Genomic DNA, 18,294 nt, shown 5'->3' on the forward strand with positions numbered 1-18,294 from the left:
AGTCTGTGTGGATGAGAAATAACATCTCCTTGCTGACAATCAGCACTGGTGCACCTCAAAGATGCGTGCTTAGCCCACTGCTCTGCTCTATTTGCATCTACAACTTTGTGGCGAGGCACAGCTCAAACACTATCTATAAAGATGCCGAGCATACAACTATTGTAAAGAGGAGGCATACAGGAGCAAGATAGATCACCTGGTTGAGTGGTATCTCAGTAACATTCTAGCACTCAACGTCAGTAAGACCAAGGAATTGAATGTAGACTTCAGGAAGGGGAAGTAGAAGGAACACACACCAGTCCTCATCGAGGGCTCATAAGTGCAAAAGATGAGCAATTTAGGCCCAGCAGTAGATATATTTTATTAAGATTTTCAGGGGAATTGGTATGTCAACAAAGACACTTGAAAATTTCTACACATGTACCATGGAGAGTTCTTTCTAACTGTTTGCATCACTATCTGGTTTGGAGAGGCCACTGCGCAGGATCAGTAAAAGCTGCAGAAATTTGTAAACTCAGCTAGCTCTGTCATGGGCACCAGCCTCCCCAGTATCCCGGACACCTTCAAAGGTCAACGCCTCAAAAAGGCAGCATACATTATTAAGGACCTCCATCAACCAGTATATGCCCTCTTCTCATTGCTACCATTGAGGAGGAGGTATCGAAGCCCAAGACATGCACTCAGTGTTTCAGGAACCTCTTATTGCTTTCTGCCATCAGACAATGAGCCCATAAACACTTCCCCTGTATTTTTACACTACTTATTAATTAATTTTTACATTTACGCTTCTTATTGTAATTTATAGCTTTCGTTGTTATGTATTGCAATGTACTGCCACAAAACAACAAATCTCATGACATATGCCAGTGAGTCTAATTCTGAGATCATTGGTAAACTCACACACTGACTGTCTGGCTATCATGTCGAATCGTTGTTTTATCATTATACAGATCCTAGCTGCGTAGGTTGGTGATCTGGCAGCATCTTCAGTTGTAAATTAAACATCCTCATTAAAATAGATAAAATTAAGTTGTTTAAGGCAGCGAGGAGTATAGGCTAACTCATTGGAGGGTTGTAATTAAAAATGCAAACACAAGGAAATCTGCAGATGCTGGAATTTCAAGCAACACACATACAAATTTCTGGTGAACGCAGCAGGCCAGGCAGCATCTCTAGGAAGAGGTACAGTCGACGTTTCGGGCCGAGACCCTTCATCAGGACTAACTGAAAGAAAAGATAGTAAGAGATTTGAAAGTGGGAGGGGGAAGGGGAGATCCAAAATGATAGGAGAAGACAGGAGGGGGAGGGATGGAGCCAAGAGCTGGAAAGTTGATTGGCAAAAGGGATATGAGAGGATCATGGGACGGGAGGCCTAGGGAGAAAGAAAGGGGGGAAGCCTAGAGGATGGGCAAGCAGTAGAGTGAGAGGGACAGAGGGAGAAAAAAGAGAGAGAGAAAAAAAATTAATAATAATAAAAAATAAATAAATAACGGATGGGATATGAAGGGGAGGTGGGGCATTAGTGGAAGTTTGAGAAGTCAATGTTCATGCCATCAGTTTAGAGGCTACTCAGACGGAATATAAGGTGTTGTTCCTCCAACCTGAGTGTGGCTTCATCTTGACAGTAGAGGAGGCCGTGGATAGACATATCAGAATGGGAATGGGATGTGGAATTAAAATGTGTGGCCACTGGGAGATCCTGCTTTCTCTGGTGGTCTCTGGAGACCATCTTGCTGAACACCTACGCTCTGTCCGCTAGAGAAAGTAGGATCTCCCAGTGGCCACACATTTTAATTCCACGTCCCATTCCCATTCTGATATGTCTATCCACGGCCTCCTCTACCAGCAGTTTTTATGTGTGTTCATTGGAGGGGTGGTCAGTTTCTGTGATGTGCTGAGCTGTGTCCACAACTCTTTGAAGTTTCTTGCGGTCATAGGCAGGGCAGTTGACATATGAAGCCTTGATGTATCTGGATTGGATGCTTTCTGTAGTGCATAAATATAAAATGGTAAGGTTCAAAAGGGACATGCCAAAGTTCTTTCACCTCATCAGGAAGTAGAGACACTGGTGAGTTCTTATGACTATGGCATCTACGTGGATAGACTAGTATAGTCTGTTGGGGATGTTCACTCCAAGGAACTCAAAGATTCAAGTTCACAAATGTTCAGCAACTAACTTTAGCATCCTTCCCTCTGTCACATTTCCCTCACAACTTGCACAGTTATAAAGCCATTGATTCTTTCACAGCACACTAGAACAATAAGCTATGATTCATATCTCAATTCAGTAACCATAGAAGTACCATTATTAAACAGCTACCAGCCCTGGTATCGTAAGCCCAGCTCGTCCGACTCTGAAGATATGATTACAGGCACCTTCCCTACAACATATTGTATTTTTCTGGCACAGTTCACACAATGAAACATCACAAAATTATCATCAAAAAAGAACTGACAACAACCTACATAAGGTTATATTAGGATTGCACACAAAATCTTAGTCAAAGAGGTAGGCTTAAGGAGAAAACTTGGAAATATGATAAGGGAGGGCATTCCAAAGCTTAAATACATAACATATATAGTATTTAATGGTACCAAGATTAAACTGAGAGTGAAGAAAATTTGAGGGATTGTGAAGAGTACCCAGGACATCTTTAGGGAGCGGTGTCTCAGAAAGGCAGCGTCCATTATTAAGGACCTCCAGCACCCAGGGCATGCCCTTTTCTCACTGTTACCATCAGGTAGGAGGTACAGAAGCCTGAAGGCACACACTCAGTGATTCAGGAACAGCTTCTTCCCTCTGCCATCCGATTCCTAAATGCATTTGAAGCTTTGAACACTACCTTACTTCTTTTTAATATACGGTATTTCTGTTTTTTGCACATTTTAAAAATATGTATTCAATACACATAATTGATTTACTTGTTTATTTATTATTATGTTTTATTTATTATTGTTATTTTTTTCTCTCTCTGCTAGATTATGTATTTCATTGAACTGCTGCTGCTAAGTTAACAGATTTCACATCACATGCCGGTGATAATAAACCTGATTCTGATTCTGATTCTGAGTTACAGGGTATCTAGGGAAATTGCAGAGAAAAGAGGGCATGTAGTCTTGGAGAGATTTGAAAACAAGACTTATCATATTATATTTATTTTATTTTAACATCCTAAGCAAGGGGCTAATGAGGTACTGCAAGTGAAAGGATGTTGGATATAAGGAGTTTCTACTTGTGGGCCAGAGATAATAGGAAAAGGTACCTTCAAACATCTGGACTGACATACTAACCAGACAGTTCGAAGATGATCTATTCTCATATGCCCATGCACATATATACAAAAGGTCCAATGAAAAGCTTACTTGCAGCAGCATCACAGGCACATTGCATTGTATTAAGGGCACATTTACCAGAAAAACATAAATAACAACATTAATTTTGCAAAATTATACAAATGTATAAATATAGCAAAAATGGTCAATTTCATTGCAAAGTGGTTATGGTGTTGCTGCACTGAGGCAGTAATTATGGCTCTACAGGTTGGTTCAGGAACCCAAATAGCTGAAGGGAAGTAGCTATTCTTGAACCTGGTGGAGTGGAACTTCGGGCTCTTGTACCTCCTGCCCGATGCCAGCTGTGAGAAGATGGCACGGCAAGGATAGTGGCAATCCTTGATGGTGGATGTTGCGTTCTCGAGGCAGCTCCTTAGTAGATAATAAATGTTGCGCGTAATGGTTGGAGACAAGTTGCAGCTGAACACAACAATAAGTAGGTTAAAGATTCAAAAATATTTTAAGTCAGAGGGTGTTAGACTGAATTAATCGGTGGTACTCTCAAGATATAAAATTGGAGGTTATTAACATCCTATTCATATGCAAGCTTTGTAAAATTTGTAAGGATGATGCCTGGCATCTTCAAACTAAAATATTTATTCAGAGAAAGACACCCTAGTAGAGTAGCTTCTTTGATCCTCGAGGAACTGTGGAGAGTTTTAGCTATACTCTTAAGAAACGGAATGAAAAAGGCAGGTCCTGTGTGGAACTTACACCACAGGGGGTGCTTGAAGGAAAAGCAGAGAAATTGAATAAACACACAAGGGAGAAAAGAGGAAATGGTAATGGGAAAAATGAAGATAGGGAAATGATAGATGGATCTGGACATGTGTTTTTGATCCTGTTATCTTCCAGATTTAATGGTTTTGGGGTCTTGAGTCAGTTTGCAGTCCATCCTTTAAATGCCCTGATCAGTCCTCAAAGCAGTTAATGGTCTATTATAAGCTAAATGTGGCTGGTTCACTAAATCTTAAAAAGCACAGTAGGTGGGGGAAGGAAAGAGCTAGATATTGAGTTGTGGCAGTGCAACATCTGCTAGTAACCCAGAAGGTGTGTTTTCCAGACTCAGCAAACTAAAATGTAAACAGGACTGGAAATGTCTAACTACCCTTGAATGCCTTGTCACAGTTGGTAGAACAACTTACTCAAACTACCAGTGATATGGGCTTCATCCTAATTTCTGATGCTCTCTGTGTGGAGTTTGCATGTTCCTCCTATGACCAGCACCTGGCCGTGTGGTGTGCTGATAACAACCTGGCCCTTAACACCCAGAGATCATTGTGGACTACGGGCATGCTAGGAGCCACACTCATGTCCCCATCTACATCAACGGAGCTGTAGTGGAGCGTGTATCAAGCTTCAAATTCTTTGGTGTCCACATTTCCAAGGATCTCACCTAGTCCCTGAACTCCTTCATCCTAATCAAAGCAACAGCGCCTTTATTTCCTGCAGAGCATCAAGGAAGCTCACCTCTGTCCCAGGATACTGACGGACTTTTACCACTGTACCATGAGAGCATACTCACCAACTGCATCAGTGTGGTATGGCAACTGTCCGGTATTGGACTGCAAAGCACTCCAGCATGTGGTGAAAACTGCCCAGCTGCTTATCGGCACCCAATTGCCTACCATTAAGAACATCTACCATAAACGCTGCCTGGGCAGGGCGAAAAGCATTATCAGGGATGCATCTCACCCTAACCATGGACTTTTCACTCTCCTCCCATCCGATAGGCACTACAGGAGCCTCTGTTCCCGCACCAGTAGGCACAGGAAGATCTTCTTCCCTGAGGCTGTGACCCTGCTGAACCTCACATCACAACACTAAGCAGTATTGCACCCATATTGTACTGCCTCAGTACCTTTGTATTTGTGTGCTGTAGCACTTACTTCTTATTCACAGTTATTTTGTAAATAACACTATTCTTTGCATTTCTAGTTAGATGCTAATTGCATTTCATTGGCTTTATATAATATATAACCATATAACCATTACAGCATGGAAACAGGCCATCTTGGCCCTTCTAGTCTGTGCCAAACTCTTACTCTCTCCTAGTCCCACCGACCTTCACTCAGCTGATAACCCTCCATTCCTTTCCTGTCCATATATCTATCCAATTTAACTTTAAAAGACAATGGACTTTTGTAATGGCATTACGTTTGTAATGGACACTCACATTAATTCATGTACATCTCAGCATCATATTCTAGCAAGTGATCACCAATAGACATCAAAAGTTGAGTCTGAATATTTATACTGTCTTGCTCCCCGTCATTCTTGGAGCTCTTGCCTGTGGAAATTTCATTACTAATGGGGTTCTCAGTGGATTGGACAACCTTTCCAACTACTATTGAAGCTCTCTTTAATTTGCTTTCCATGCTGATTATCTTTGATCCACTTGATTCAGTCTGTTAGTTAAGCCAGATTTTCAGTTTCTATTCAGTATGGTGACAATTGAATTTTTATTTATCCACTTTACTCAGATTTCCTTCTTGTATCTGTACTTGGCACAATGACAATAAAGTTGAATCTAATCTAATCTAATCTAGTCTAATGATTCTGTAGTTTGGAAACTCTGGTTTTCTTCCTCATCCCAAGGATGAGTGCCGGCTGGTGGCATAGTGGCATCAGCACCAGACTTCGGAGCAAAGGCTCCTGAGTTTTAATCCAGTCGGCTCCCTTGCACGCTTTCCAACTGTGCTGAGTTGAGCGTCGAACTATCAACTCGGCCTCGTAAAAATAAGAAAGCCTGCTAAAAAAATGCTGTCAAGACGGCGTCCCGATGACTCCACTCGGAGTTAAGAGCTTTCTTTTTCTTCTTCCAAAGATTAGTGGGTCAATAGTTTAATTGGCCACTGTAAATTGCCCCTAGTATGCCGATGAGTGGTATGACCTGGTGGGAGTAGATGGGAATGTAGGGGGAGGGAACAGGAGTAGTGCAAGATTGTTGTAATTAAGTGCTTAATGCCCGGTTTGGATTTAACTGGACAAAGATCATTTTTCCATACTGCATGATTCCATATTCTACCACAGATGTCCCCTCTAATTTGTAGTGGCCTGTATGCACAAAAATCTTGTGCTGTACAATTTTTTGTTGCCAAGTGACAGCAAAAAAATGTGTGCATTGAATAATTTATTCAATGTAAGAGTATAAATAAGCCAGTTCTAAAATCTGCAGACAAATCATCACAAACTCCATGTTGTCAACACCATTTGCATCAGAAACCGGAGGAGGAAATGTGACTGTGTACGATCGTGAAATATACTTAACATGCCAATGAGTTAGGGAGTGACAACCTTTCCTGTGCAGTTTAAGTTCCTTTGTGGGCTAGTAGCAAAAGATGTGTGTATGCACACACGCACACACCTAAGAGGGAACATTGTCTACCACTCTTCAAGATGAATGCAAGGTCTGAGGAAGAATTTAGGAATGATTTCCAAGAATTGTTCTTGGAGTAAGGAGTTTCAACCACAAAATTAAACTCAAGAAAACAATATTGTTTTCCTTCAGCCAAAGAAGATTGAGAGAGGAATTGACAGAGGTATAGAAGAATCTAAGTTTAGAAGTAATAAATGGAAGTCCAAATTTTGCATTGATGGATGGCTCAAGGACTAAGGGGCATGGGTTTAAACGATAGAGCTGAGATCTGAGTAAAAAAAAACATTTCCAGATAGGTGTTGGTCCAGAATTCACTTCCTTTGAGAGGGCTGGAACCGTATCAACAAAAGAACTGCATAGACACACAAACTAAATGTTACCAGGCAGTGGAATAGAGGAGTAGTGAAAGTGGAAGAAGTAGGAGTCTTGATGAAGGGTTCCGGCCCAAAACGTTGACTGATCGTTTCCACAGATGCTGCCTGACCTGCTGAGTTCCTCCAGCGTGTTGTGAGTGGAATAGAGGAATGTGACTCAACAGCTGTTCAGGGAGCATGGAATTCACAGGATAAATCTCCTTGGGAGACTTAGTAGTTCTATGATATGGTATTGATACTGGTTTATTACTGTCATATGTACTGAGATATAGTAAAAATTATTTCTTTTGCATGCCATCCAGGCAGATAATGCCATAAGTAAGTACACTGGGGCAGCAAAAAGAAATCAGAATGCTGAATATAGTGTTACAGTTACAGAGGACAGTGCAGTGCAGGTTGACAAATGAAGTTCAAGGGCTATCATGAGGTCGATAGAGTGGTCAAGAGTGCAAGACTTCATCTGTTAGCACATGAGAGGTGCACTTAAGCTGGTACCAGCAGGACAGAAGCTGCCCTTAGATCTGGTCATATCTAATCTGCCCAGAGAGAGGAGGGAAAAGAGAAAACAACTGGGGTGGCAGAACTCCCTGATTATCTTCTCCAATTTTAAGGTATGAAGGTGACAATACAAAAATCAAGGTGAAAGTCCTAAGATTAAATCCAAGCTCCTTGAGGGTGACGTCAGGAGACATTTCATTCCAAAAACATACAAGATCATAATTGAAAATTAGCAGACAATGGTATTATAATTGAAAATTGAGAATTACAGACAAGGGTATATAACTGCAAGATAGGGGCTGGTTACTTAAACATGACATGAATAGAAATTTGTCTAGTCAGAGGCCAAGTGAACCTCTGGAATGTTCTGCCCCCACGGGTGGTGGATGTCAGATCATTTGATATATTTCAGGTGGAGATAGAAAACTTAAGGAATTGAGGGAAATGGGGAACTGACAGAAAATAAGCCAATTCAGGTCAACAATGATCAGATTGAATGGCAGGACAGGCTTAAGAGGATGAGTGGCCTAGTGCCTCTCCTATTTTCTTGTGTTCCAGTGATAGGCTTTTACTTGGCAAACATGAGCTAGAAAGAGTTAAGGGCTGAGCAGTGATTCAACTGAATCATTGAATAGGTTCAAGGGGATTATTCTGCCTTTTTTTTCGTGGGGGGGTGCTGAAAGTATGGGGCTGCACCTGATATTATGACAGGATATAGATACCACCTACATTCCCTGCTGTTAGAGCCCCTGAACTGGGGCGCTTTTAAGATCCAGGTAGGTCTGAAGTCACATGGAGGCCAGGCTAGGTAAGGATGACAGATTTATTACCCTGAAACCAGGAAACTTTTTAAATAATAATATTGAGATTTTTGAAATCTGATTTTTTTCTGAATCACAGTTTTATTTAATTCCTCTTGTTAACATAGAGAGATTTGAACTCTTGTCCCTCAGAACTCCAGCTGCTGGGTGTGTGGTTTATCTATGATGCTACCATACCATTCCCCATGGGGAGTGAGGATTAGCTTGTGTTGTGCCCATCTCCAAGCATTGTTTATTTTGCATCTGAAATTCAACAGGATAACAGGTCTAGGACAGGAAACGATTTAATCCAATCTGGTCTTTACTGTAGAAGTTTTTGCTCTTTCTTTTGATCAAAATCAGGAGCTGCTGAGATGGAGACAGACGAAAAAAAACACTTCACAAAAATCTTTCCTGAGAACTAAAGTGAAAATCAGAAACTCAGCAGATGTGTCAGCTGGATAATTTACTGGTAGGCAGATGAGTATGGGAGCTGGCTTGAGAGGAGTTACGTCTTACATTAGAAACATTCAGGTTCGTCTGCAGCCGCAGAAATCACTCTACAACATAGATGGATATCAGCTTTAATTTTGCAACTGCTCTTCCTGGGACCGTAAGAACTTGCAGAGAATTGTGAGCACATCCTAGTCTATCGTGAAAACCAGACTTCCCTTCACTGACTCTGTCTACTCTTCCCACTGGCTTGGGAAAGCAGCCAACATAATCAAAGCCCCTCCCAACTGGACATTCTCTCTTTTCCTCTTTCCTATCGTGCAGAAGATGCAAAAGCCTGAAAGCATGTACCACCAGGCACAAGGGCAGATTCTATCCCATGGTTATAAGACGATTGAACAGTTCCCTAGCATTTCTCAATTTAATCATTGTGGCCTTTTCACCTTCTTGATTACCTGCACTGCACTTCCTCTGTCACTGTAACAGTGCATTCCGCATTCTGCTATTTCTTTTGCTTTTGAACTACATCAGTGTACTTCTGTATGGAGTGATCTGTCTAGATGACACACAAAACAAAGTTTGTCACTGTACCTCGGTACATGTGACAAAAATAAACCAATTGCTAATTACCAGTCAAGATCATGCATACGTTCCTAAAACAGTTTGGCTGGAACTCAGGAACTCTATGCAAGGCACATTTAGCTATGTCCACAGAGCTTCTCTGAATTTGAGCTGGGTCATCTCAAAATAATTTGTTTGAAAATGATTGTAAAAAATACAGGGTGAAAACTGCAGTTTTGCTTGCAGAAAACACACTCACCTGTTTTGTCCTGAATCTGGTCAGTGGGTGGCTCAGGAGGTCAGTTGCATGCAAGCTTGTTTTGGATTCTGCATTTAGCTGGATAGATATGTAAGTGACGGATATGCAAGTGAAAGATATGCACAGCTCAAATATGCAAGATTTTGACTAGACAGATATGTCATTAATATGCTGACCACAAGTGGATCTCCATAGAGCTACAGACTGAATGATCTGAGCTAATGTGGTATCATTGGACATGGTACTCTGTAAGTTTATTGGTTCTCCGTGTCTAAGGAACGCTGGGACCTATATAGCCATGACCTGGTTGAGGACTATCTCGGCTAGGTTCCTTGGTCAGTATGGAGGAGTTAGGTCAAGTTGCTTGCCTTCTGTGCTGTAGGAGTTGAACCTCTATGAAGCAAATGTATACTCACTGTTGTGTGTTTAGTACAAGCTACTGAGGCTGAATTTCTACCAAGAATTCACATCCGGGGTATATTAAGATTGCATCGATTTATAACAGATCAGCTTCTATTTATTCTGCTTTTCTAAGAGGTCATTAGCCCCTTGAGACTATCCTGCCATTTTATAATATCATTAGTTATCTCATTCAACTGCTCAACCTACTCCCATTTCCGCTCATTTCCCCAGTGTCCTAAACCGAGACAAAGTCAGCCTTGAAAATTCTCAACCACAATCCTAAACTAAAGTTTCGATTTTTGTCATAGGCTTTCCTTACCCAGTTTATAAATGTAATGAAAATGTGTTTTTTTTTCCCAGCAGTAACCCAGTACATTATAAAATGAGGGCAAATATTGGTTAACACAAAATAAAATTAACACAAGTTACACGGAACTTACATTTGCAAAATAAATAACAAAATCAACATAATTACATTAGATCAGGATTAAGAGAAAGAAACTAATATTAAGTCATTGGGAATGTTTTTCGGTTCAGTTCAGGAACCAAATGGCAGTGGGGAAGAAGTGCTGTTGAATCTGGAGGTGTGGATCTTCAGGCTTCTGTACTTCCTGCCAAATGGCAGAATCGAGAAGAGGACACAGCCAAGATGGTGGAAGTCCCTAATGACGAATGTCACCATCCTGAGGCAATGCCTGTTATAAATGTCCTTAGAGATCTATACATGTGAAGGAACTGGCTGAGGAGTTGATATCAATGTGATCAATGAAGGATTCACTTAAACATTTGGTTGGTGGTTAGTGCAGCCTCAGCAAGCTGAAGGGCTTTTTCTCTCACTATAACTTGATAAACAAAACTTTCCATCCCAAAGCTTTGATTGGTTTCTCTTTCCAGGATGCTGCTTTACTGGCCAAATTCTTCTAGCACTTCATTTTATCAGATTCCAGCATCTTTAGACTTATTTAGAGGGAGTTAGATATGGCCCTTGTGGCTAAAGGGACGAGGGAGTTAGATATGGCCCTTGTGGCTAAAGGGATCAGCGGGTATGGAGGGAAGGCTGGTACAGGGTTCTGAGTTGGATGATCAGCCATGATCATACTGAATGGCGGTGCAGGCTCGAAGGGCCGAATGGCCTACTCCTGCACCTATTTTCTATGTTTCTATGAGATGTAGGAGCAGAATTAGGCCATCTGGCCCATCGAGTCTGCTCCGCCATTCAATCATGGCTGATCCTTTTTTTCTATCTCCTCCTCAATCCCATTTCCCAGCCTCCTCCTAGTAACCTTTGATGCCATGTCCAATGAAGAACCTGTCAATCTCTTCCTTAAATACCTTAAATACACCCAATGACTTGGCCTCTACAACTGCATGTGACAACAAATTCCACAAATTCACCACCCATTGGATGAAGATATTTCTCTGCAGCTCTGTTTTGAAAGGGTGCTCCTTTATCCTGAAGCTGTGCGCTCTTGTCATAGACTCTCCCACCATGAGAAACATCCTTTCACATCTTTTCTGTCTAGGCCTTTCAACATTTGAAAGGTTCCAATGAGATACACCCCCCATCCTTCTGAATTCCAGCGAGTACAGACCCAGAACCATCAAACATTCCTTGTATGATAACCCTTTCATTCCTAGATTCATCCTTGTGAATGCCCTCTGGACCCTTTCCAATGCCAGCACATCTTTTCTAAGACGAGAGGCCCAAAACTGTTCACAATACTCAAGGTGAGGCCTCACCAGTGCCTTATAAAGCCTCAGCATCACATCCTTGCACTTGTATTCTAAACCTCTTGAAATGAATGCTAACGTGGCATTTTCCTTCCTCACCACCAACTCAACCTGCAAGTTAACCTTCAGGGTTTTCTGCGCAAGTACTCCCAAGCACCTCTGCATCTCAGATTCCTGGATTTTATCGAAGTGCATGACCAATTTAATTTGCCAATTTCTTGCCCATTCTCCGAATCTGCCTAAGTCCTTCTGCATCCTACCTATTTCCTCAACACTACCTGCCCCTCCACCAATCTTCATATCATCTGTAAAACTGGCAACCAAGCCATCCATTCCATTATCTAAATCATTTATATACAGCATAAAAAGAAGTGGTCCTAACACCGATCCCTGCGGAACACCACTAGTCATTGGCAGCCAACCAGAAATGGATCCTTTCATTCCCACTCGCTTCCTCCTACCAATCAGCCAATGCTCTAACCACGTTAGTAACTTTCTTGTAATACCATGAGCTCTTAACTTTGTAAGTAGCCTCAAATGTGGCACCTTGTTGAAGGCCTTCTGAAAGACCAAATATACAACATCCACTGCATCCCCTTTATCTTTCCTACTTGTAATCTCCTCAAAGAATTCCAACCGGTTTGCCATGCAGGATTTTCCATGAAGGAAACCATGCTGACTCTGTCTTATCTTGTCCTGTGTCACCAAGTACTCCATCACCTCATCCTTATCAATTGATGCCAACATCTTCCCAACCACTGAGGTCAGGCTAACTGGTCTATAATTTCCTTTCTGCTGCCTTTCTCCTTTCTTAAAGAGTGAAGCTTTCTGTATTCTTTGGCGAGTTTGTGGGAGGCAGGAGAACAGGGAGGAGAGAGCATAGCAAGTATAACGAGTACGTGGAGTTAACAATGGAGCTCTCGGCATTGAAGCTGGCATTTGGCCACAGGTCGTTCAAAACTGTGAGGTATGGTGCCAGCCAATGAACCACAGATAATTTGGCTGAGAAAGATGCCATGTCAGAGGATTCCAGCCAAGAAGAGAGATATTCAAAAGTCTTGTCAATGGTGTATCAGTCAGTTTCCTGAAACCCACCCAAACCTTGTGTTCCCCAAAAAAACTTGAGATGAAGCAGACATTTGGAATCTGGACCAAAAAAGAACAGACTGCTGGAGGAATTCAGCAGATTGAGCAGCGCTTGTAGGATGAAAAAAAACCTATGAAAGTTTCAGTTTGAAACCCTGCATCAGGTCGGAAATGGCCTTAAACATCGATTCCTTTTCTTACGCAGATGATACTTGACCAGCTCAATTCTTCAGAAAAATTGTTTGTTGCTCCAGAGGGAAATCAACAGTTGACATTTACGATGACAAATAGGCACCCTGAAGTTATTAGAGTTACAAAATAGTGTTTGTGAATTCACACCATAGGACTTGAATTGAGCTGAGATGGACTGCAGATGTGCTGGTGAAGCACGTACATTTTTCTATTTAGTAGAATCCAACAGCAGACATCTTAAATCACTGCGTAACACCAGTTGTATTCTAGTAAAATCCTCCATATCACCTGTAAAATGAAGTGAAAAAAGACAGCAAATCCCCTCCAAGACCTACATTTCAATCACTGAAACCCTGATTACACTCATTTGGTTTCATTAGGTAAGTCATACCCTTGCCTGCTGAGCCCAGTCTCTGAGAAACATCACATTTGTCACTCACAAGCAAAAAAAGAATTTAGTCTTCAAAGCCTCCTCGGAAAGAATGCAGCATCCGCATACACTACTGTGAATCAGCTGCTTATAACAACTTATAGTACTGAGAATTTCAAGTCATTACATTGAGAGCTTGGAAGCTCAAATCTAACACAGCCAGATGGCTCATCACACTACTCCTATGGTGGAGTCTGCAGGTCCTACGTTGACATCATCAGTCACCTCAGAATCCACTGAAGAGGATGGAAGTACATTAGTACTTCACCTGTCTTACTGCTCCACTAACCCCTGTTTAATCTATCCCTGGTGCTGTCTGTGTGGATTTTGCATTTCCACCTGAGATCAGATGGGTTAATTGTTGGTGGACAATTTCTTCCCAATCCCAAAGCTGTGCATTTTGGTGGGTTAATGGGATAATGGGTGGCAGGAGGCTCGGGGAATGTTATAGATATGTAAGGGAGGATGGGCAAGAGGAAAATGATAAGCACTGTGAGAGACTGACAGAAAGGACAGGCAGATCTTTGGGCAAAACTGCAGTCAGTGGGGTGAGATGCAGTGTAATGTGCGGACAAAATCCGAAAAGGATGAACAATACAGGACTGAAGGTGTTATATTTGAATGCATGCATGCATGCAGGGTACAGAAAAATGTAGATGATCTTGTAGTGCAGTTTCATTTTGGCAGGTAGGACCTTATGTGTATCACTGAGTAATGGCTAAAAGAAGATTATAGTTGGGAACTTAATTCCAAAGATACACATTGTATCGAAAGGACAAAGCACGCAGGCAGAGGGGAGGAGTGGCTCTGTTAGTAAAAAATGTAATTTAGTCCTTAGAAAGAGGTGACATATGATTAGAAAATGTACATGTGGGTAGAGTTAAGAAACTTCAAGGGTAAAAAGACGCTGATGGGAGTTACATACGGGCCTCCGATCAGTAACCAGGATGTGGGCTACAAATTTCAAAGGAAGGTAGAAAAGGCATTTAAAAAGGGCGATGTTATGACAGTGATAGGGGATTTCAGTATGCAGGCAGATTGGGAAAATCAGGTTGGTGCTCTATCCCAGGAGACAGAATGTGTAGAATGCTTGTTAGATGGCTTTTTAGAGCAGCTTGTGGTTCAGCCCCGAGGAAAAAGGCTATTCTGGACTGGGTGTTGTGTAATGAATCGAATTTGATGAAGGAGCTTTAGGAGGCAGTGATCATAATATGATAGAATTCCCCCTGCAATTTGTGAGGGAGAAGCTAAAGTCAGATGTATCAGTATTACAGTGACATAAAGGGAGTTATAGAGGCACAAGTTAAGAGCTGGCTGAAGTTGATTGGAAGGGGACATAAGCAGGGATGACAGCAGAACAACAATGGCTGCAATTTCTGGGAGCAGTTCAGAAGGCATGGTTAGATATATCTCAAAGAAGAAATGTTCTAAAGCCAGGATGTCACAACTGTGGCTGAATTGGAAGTCAAAGGCAACATAAAAACAAGAGAGAGGATGTATAATGGAGCTTCCACCTATGTAGATCATTTCATCACGTCAGTGTATTGAGGTCGTACAAGAGAAAAGCAATAGCAGCATGCAGAGTAGAGTGCTACAGGAACAGAGAAAGTGAAGAGCATGTAGACAATAAGGTGCAAAGGCAATGACGAGATAGATTGTAAAGTTAAGCCCATCTGATCATACTAGCACATTGTCCAATATTCTTATAAATGTGGAATAGAAGCTGTCTTTTAGCCCAGAATCACTGAATTGGGTTTATTATCACTGACATATGACATGAAATATGTTGTATTATGGGAACAGTATAGTGCAAGACATAAAATATACTATAAGTTACAATAATTTAAGTAAAAACAAGCAAACAAGAGCAAGATAGTATGCACCTTCAGACTTTTGTATCTTCTGCCCAGTGGGAAAGGGGAGAATGGACAATATCTGGGATAGGTGGGGTCTTCACTTCTGCTGGTTGCTTTACTTCTACAGTGAGATGTAGACAGGATCCATGGAGGGGAGGCTGATTTCTGTGATGTGCTTAGCTGTCTACAATACTGTTCATTTTTTTTTGCCGTCTCAGGCAGAGCAATTGCCGTACAAAGCTGTGATGCCTCCTGAGTAGGATGATATTTTATGGTGCATCTATAAAAAAATGATAAGGGTCAACAGGGTCATGCCAAATTCCTCTGCCTCCTTTGAGGAACTGCTTGAGAAGATGAAGAGGGGCATTGGGAACTGCTCTCAATTGTTGGGAGTCTTCTAGAGTTAAGAAAGATGTTGTGTTCCAGTTCTTTCTATGCCTTCAGGACATTGCATAATATTTCACAACCAATGAAATGCCTTTTAGAGTGCAATTCATTCTGTGATTTAGAACATCTATCATTGGTTGACTTTTATGAAGATTCTAACTTCATACCAGCTATTGCTGCACACATTGTAAATTGATGCTATGTAGGAAACTCCCAAGATATTAGACTGTAGAGTGTTACTTCATCCTGGTAAGAGACTGGAATTGTAAGTTAATAAAATGAATAAAATGAAGCCAGCTCTGCAAAGCTCTTATAATGGAAATTTCCCTTTATTTGTTCTTATTCAAAGATACAGAGAAAATCTAAGTATATTATATAAAATAAGAGCCACAACAACCAATTCCTTGGAGAATCTTCAAATTTGATGGACACATCTTCAGCTATCTGATTTCTGAGCTCCTGAATTCCACCTGTAGACACTTTTACTTCTCCCTCGATGTTTCAATCTGTCTCTGGGATCAAAATGAAAATAATAATATTGAGAAAAAGCTGGAGATGCTGAGAATCTGAAATAAAACTCTGGAGGTCTTAGACTGACGGCCTAGAACAAAAAGGAGGTCTTTGAGTGAAGCTTTAATGCTGTTTCATTTTCCACTGATGCCTAACCTGCTGAGTGCAATTGATGACTGGTTTATTGTTTCATCTATCAAGATACAATAAAAAACTTTGATTTGCATGCCATCCATACAGACCATTTTAAAACATGAGTACCAGGCTCAAGGACAGCTTCTATCCCATTATTATAAGACAATTGAATGGATCTCTTGTACGATAAAGATGAACTCTTGACTTTACAATGTCCTTGTCATGGCCAAGGCCTCTTTACTTTCTCTGACTCTCTACCTACACTCCTGTTTCACTGTAACTGTAAAACTTTATTTAGCACTCTGTTATAGTTTCCCCTTGAACTATCTCCATGACTGTTGTAACAGAGTGATCTATATAGAGGACATGTAAAAGAAAGTATTGGTCTGTATCTCAGCACTTGTGACAATAATTGTTAGATACATGGGTTACGATGAAAGAAAACATGGCTGGAGTTGCTTAGCACTTTAGTGCAAGGGTGTTTATTCTGCGCGTCAAAAATCAAACTTACAAATATTAGTGAAATTAGTGAAAACAAAAATGCCAATATTTACAAAATGATATCTACAAGAAAACACAATAATAGTTCCATAGTTATTCTTGTCCCATTGTGAACTCCTAGCAGCCCCTATCTTTCTCTCTCATATTGAGTGTGATGAGCTCCTTTTACTAGGCAGTGGGACATACCATCTTTAATTACCAACAAAGTTAACTTAAGACTACACATGAGTTACAATATGATGCACCCAACAATGTAGTTACAAGCAACATACATCAAAGTTGCTGGTGAACGCAGCAGGCCAAGCAGCATCTATAGGAAGAGGTGCAGTTGACATTTCAGGCCGAGACCCTTCGTCAGGACTAACTGAAAGAAGAGTGAGTAAGGGCTTTGAAAGCTGGAGGGGGAGGGGGAGATGCAAAATGATAGGAGAAGACAGGAGGGGGAGGGATGGAGCCGAGAACTGGACAGGTGATAGGCAAAAGGGAATACGAGAGGATCATGGGACAGGAGGTCCGGGAAGAAAGACAAGGGGGGGGGGTGACCCAGAGGATGGGCAAGAGGTATATTCAGAGGGACAGAGGGAGAAAAAGGAGAGTGAGAGAAAGAATGTGTGCATAAAAATGAGTAACAGATGGGGTACGAGGGGGAGGTGGGGCCTTAGCGGAAGTTAGAGAAGTCGATGTTCATGCCATCAGGTTGGAGGCTACCCAGACGGAATATAAGGTGTTGTTCCTCCAACCTGAGTGTGGCTTCATCTTTACAGTAGAGGAGGCCGTGGATAGACATGTCAGAATGGGAATGGGATGTGGAATTAAAATGTGTGGCCACTGGGAGATCCTGCTTTCTCTGGCGGACAGAGCGTAGATGTTCAGCAAGGCGGTCTCCCAGTCTGCGTCGGGTCTCACCAATATATAAAAGGCCACATCGGGAGCACCGGACGCAGTATATCACCCCAATCGACTCACAGGTGAAGTGATGTCTCACCTGGAAGGACTGTTTGGGGCCCTGAATGGTGGTAAGGGAGGAAGTGTAAGGGCATGTGTAGCACTTGTTCCGCTTACACGGATAAGTGCCAGGAGGGAGATCAGTGGGGAGGGATGGGGGGGACGAATGGACAAGGGAGTTGTGTAGGGAGCGATCCCTGCGGAATGCAGAGAGAGGGGGGGAGGGAAAGATGTGCTTAGTGGTGGGATCCCGTTGGAGGTGGCGGAAGTTACGGAGAATAATATGTTGGACCCGGAGGCTGGTGGGGTGGTAGGTAAGGACCAGGGGAACCCTATTCCTAGTGGAGTGGTGGGAGGATGGAGTGAGAGCAGATGTACGTGAAATGGGGGAGATGCGTTTAAGAGCAGAGTTGATAGTGGAGGAAGGGAAGCCCCTTTCTTTAAAAAAGGAAGACATCTCCC

This window comes from Mobula hypostoma, chromosome 5, assembly GCF_963921235.1.
Source record: "Mobula hypostoma chromosome 5, sMobHyp1.1, whole genome shotgun sequence".
NCBI lineage: Eukaryota > Metazoa > Chordata > Chondrichthyes > Myliobatiformes > Myliobatidae > Mobula > Mobula hypostoma.